The sequence below is a fragment of the Nyctibius grandis genome, chromosome W (assembly GCF_013368605.1).
Source record: "Nyctibius grandis isolate bNycGra1 chromosome W, bNycGra1.pri, whole genome shotgun sequence".
Classification (NCBI taxonomy): domain Eukaryota; kingdom Metazoa; phylum Chordata; class Aves; order Nyctibiiformes; family Nyctibiidae; genus Nyctibius; species Nyctibius grandis.
In genome coordinates this window covers 19424743-19428993 of record NC_090694.1, presented here as the reverse complement: position 1 = coordinate 19428993, position 4251 = coordinate 19424743, and the positions used below count along the sequence as shown (strand labels likewise).

At 44.4% G+C, this 4251-nt stretch overlaps 1 pseudogene; it reads right to left on the bottom strand.

Moving 5' to 3' along the window:
- Positions 1-254: 254 nt before the first annotated feature.
- Positions 255-3936, bottom strand: LOC137675721 (uncharacterized; annotated as a pseudogene).
- Positions 3937-4251: the final 315 nt, after the last annotated feature.

Genomic DNA, 4251 nt, shown 5'->3' with positions numbered 1-4251 from the left:
AGTGCTAGGCTTACCACAAACAGTCCCTTTTCCCATACTGTGTAATGTTTTTCTGCATCCTTAAAGCTACGAGAACAGAATCCGACAGGTCTCAGGAGTCCCTCTGGTCCCTTTTGCTAATGGTGGATTGACAGTCCAGATTGAGCAAATCCCCATTCAGTTTGGACTGGATCAGTGGGGTGAATTGGACCTAAGGCCTGATGACTAGAAGCCTCAATTATTAGTAGTTTTAGAGCTTCTTCATGGACAGGAGTCTATTCCCAGGAGACACCTTTTCGTAACAAATCATACAACAGCCTAGCTATTATAGAAAATTTGGGGATATGTTTTCGCCAGAATACTAAGGTTCCTAGTACTTGCTGTAACTCTTGTTTTGAGGTAGGTAACTTTACCTGGTCTAGGGCTAACAGGGTATCATCAGGAATGCACATGGTTCCTCCTTTCCACCAGATTCCCAGGAATTTAACTTCATTAGTGGGAGATTGAACCTTTTCAGGCGGGACTTGCAATCCCAACCCTTCCAGGTGTTTGATAATTGCTGATTGCACCTTGCCTACGGATCCAATCTGATCTCCCCCTATTAGCACATCATCTATGTACTGATAGGTTTTGACATTCTTTTCTAAAGGAATTTGTTCTAGTTCCCTTGCCAGGGCGTGATGCACCAGAGTTGGGGAGTGCTTGAACCCTTGGGGTAACCTGGTAAACATATATTGCTGTCCTTCCCAAGTGAAGGCAAAGTGAGCCTGATCCTCTGGTTGGAGAGGAACCATGAAAAACATATCTTTAATATCAATAGTTGCCAAAATAGGGTGAGCTTGCTCCTGAATGGTACTAATGAGTTCGGCAATGTTAGGCACAGTGGCAGTTAGGGGTCCTGTGTTGGCGTTCAATCGACAATAATCAATCGTCAGTCGCCATTTTCCATTTGGTTTTCGCACTGGCCATACCAGAGAGTTGTAGGGCGAGTGCGTGGGAACTATAATTCCTTGCTCCCACAATTCTGTCAAAACAGGGGCTATACCTTCTCTGGCTCCCAGGGGTAGAGAATATGGTTTCACATTAGTCAATTTAGATGGAGGAAGAGGAGGGGCTGGAATCAGGAGCCTCAAATTTAGTTTGGTGACTCCAAATATCCAGTTTTCTCCCTGACTGTCTGTCCACTTATGTCCCTTCAAGACGTCCATTCCCAATAAGTTTGATGGGAATTCTCCCATTACCATTTCTACAATAATTGATGTGTCTTCCCCGGGGAGTCTGAGAGAGGTTCGCACTAACGTCTGTACTTTAACATTCCCGAATGCATCCGACACCATCAGGGGGTTTTTTGAAGGTTTTATTCCACATTGACGGGCATCATTTTCCTGTATAGCAGAGATTTGAGCACCAGTGTCCACTAGAAAAGGAATAGGTATTTGTTTAGGTCCCACTACACAAAATAAAATCAAATCACCTCGAGGGGTGAGGGTGAGCTGTCTAATGTGCATCCACCCTTCGCCCATCCACTCAAGAGAGACAGGTGAAGGAATTAGTTTTCCTCCCTTCTGGGTGAAAATCTAGAAATTACCTCCTGTTACACCCAAGGTGGGGCAGAGGGAATTTCATGCCTTCCCCAAGGGGCATTAGATGGTTTCTCGGGTGGTTTCGTTACCCATCCCTCATCAGTGGGAATTAATCTTGTGCCTTTCTCTGGCCACTCTAGTACCAATTTTTCCAAATGTTCGGTGAGAAGTCCATTCATATACTTCACGGGTATTCCCTTTCGGTTTCCTGTTATCCACAATGCTTTCCTTTGAGATATACTATCTCTCTTTAAATTCACCAGGTTTGGGCGAGAGGGCCTTGCTGGAGGAAATTTCGCCTCTGTACGCCTCACATTTTAGGTTCTGATTTCACTGGACCATATTTCCGCCCATAGTTAATCAATTCTTGAGCTACTTTCCCCCACGTCCACACTTTTTGTCCCGGGGTATGGCGATCTGGGGTTACAGCTCCAGTTAAAGCAGCTGTCACCCGTGCATTCTGGGAGTTATTTCTAATAGTGCTTTGTAATTGGATTCCTAAGGGTTTCAATGAATCGGGCAAACCTCTAATCAGGGGAGTCATCCTCTCGGGATCTACCGGTATCATCATTGGGGATTCCTGCCTAAACTTCAATTCCCGATCATACATCATCTGCAAACAAGCCACCTTTTGTACATTCTCCACAAGCTGATCCACCGAGCCCATAAGCGCAAGAGGATCTCCCTGCTCTAAGGGATTTAAACCTCCAGCCCAATAAGCTGCTCGCTGGGTGAGAGACCAAGGGGCCCTATGATCACCGGTAGTCAAAAACACTCCAGGTCCCCAATATCCCTCAGCTTATCTTTCACTCAGCATAATTTGATCTCTGCCAGTTAACGACACTCTCCACACATACTCTGTCTCAGACTCCTTCAAATTGTGCGAATATTCTTTTTTCAACCTAGCCAATTGAGTTGCTGTATACGGCACCTCCTTAGAAACCATCTTAGGGTTATTGTCTTCTCTATCATCATAAGCATATTCAACCTTGACCAGCAGTCGAAGGGGTTGCGGAAGACCCTGCGGTAAGTCATATCGCGCCCTCGCTTCCTCTAGTTCCCCGTTGGGGTACAAACCATCCCTTTTGTGGCAATCACAAGAACGGGACAGGGTTGCGTTAGTTCCCTGTTGACAATTCCGTCCCCCCTCGCAGTCACAAACAAGTAACTTTTCTACCAAAGCCTCCTACAAACACCTTGCATTCTCTTGTTCCTTCCCTACTTCATTTTGCAGAGTTTTAACCTGTTCCTCCAATTCACAGTTTTTTTGCTTTAAATCTGCCACCTGCTCTTGCAACGGTTGCACCAAAAGTCTCTGCTCCTCTGTCCTGGTTTCAGTGGTATTTGGTTTCAGTTTGTGGCCAGCCATGGTGATCAAGGCCCTCAGCAGTTAAATCCAGGGTAGCTGACCCTGGCTGGCCCACAGGTGTATTCTATATCATTGACATCAAGCTCACTATAAAAGAGAGGGTTTGCAGGGAAGAGGTGGGGCTTTTCCAGCTCTTCTTGCCTCTCATCCCTGTTTGTTTTTTGTTTGTTTTTTGTTTGTTTTTTTGTTTGTTTTTTGTTTGGTTGGTTGGTTGGTTGGTTGTTTTTTTGTTTGTTTGGGTTTTTTGGGTTTTTGTTTGTTTGTTTTTGGGTTTTTTTGGGGTTTTTTTTGTTTTTTTTGTGTTTTGTTCTGTTTTTTTGTTTTTTTTGTTTGTTTTGTTTTGGGGGGTTGGTTTGTTGTTGGGTTTTTTTGGGGTTGGTTTTTGGTTTGGTTTTTTTTCTTCTTCTGTGTGTGTGTTTGGTGTTTTTTTTTTGTTGTTGTTGTTGTGATTCCTAGAGCAGCTTGCCAGTGATTTGTGGATGAGTATATTTTTGTCTGTTTTGTGTTGTCAGTTATATTTATTTTCTTCATTTCATTAAATCTGGTTAACTTCATCCCACGAGTCTCCTTCTCTTTTTCCCACTTCCCTTTCTCATTTGGGGAAGGGACATTAGGTGAGAGAAAAACTGCTATTGTTTAGCCCCAGGTGTGGGCTAAACAAAGACATCCTCTAACTCACAATTTTTTTTCTTTAAATCCGCCACCTGCTCTTGCAATGACTGCACCAAAAGCTTTAGTGCCTGCAGCATGTGTCGCGTCTTCTAATTCCTGATTTTGAGTTTCAACAGCTGCAGCCAGACTTGCGCCTAAGATGGCGCAAATCACGGCTTTACTTTTTCTCGGTTTAGCTTTAGCCTCTTTATGCAACGCCTCAATCCAATCCACAACATTTCCTAATTGATACCAATTTTTCCAAGCCCATTCGTCCCCAGGTGGAGAGGGACGTGCTCTAAACTGTCCTAAGAGATTGTACAAAACTTCCTTTTCTGCCAAAACTGCAGCCATTCTCTCTAAGCTATCAATACCTTCTGAACCTCAAGGATCCTGTCCGTGACACCAATTTAAAATGTCAGGTTCTGAATCAAGCTCCTCGCTTACTGCAGCGAAACCAGACCTTCAACAGTTGCCCGGCCCTTGACAGCAACCCCAAGTAAATCCAATGCAGTCAGTCCCATGTGGGACCCGCCTTTGAATCACGTGGTATGCTTTACCTGCCTGCAGGTAAAGCACCCCCAAAACCCTGACCGAAAATAACATAGATCCGAGATCCTTGAGTTCGGACAAAGCACAACCAAGGCACAGTATCGATAAACTTAACCT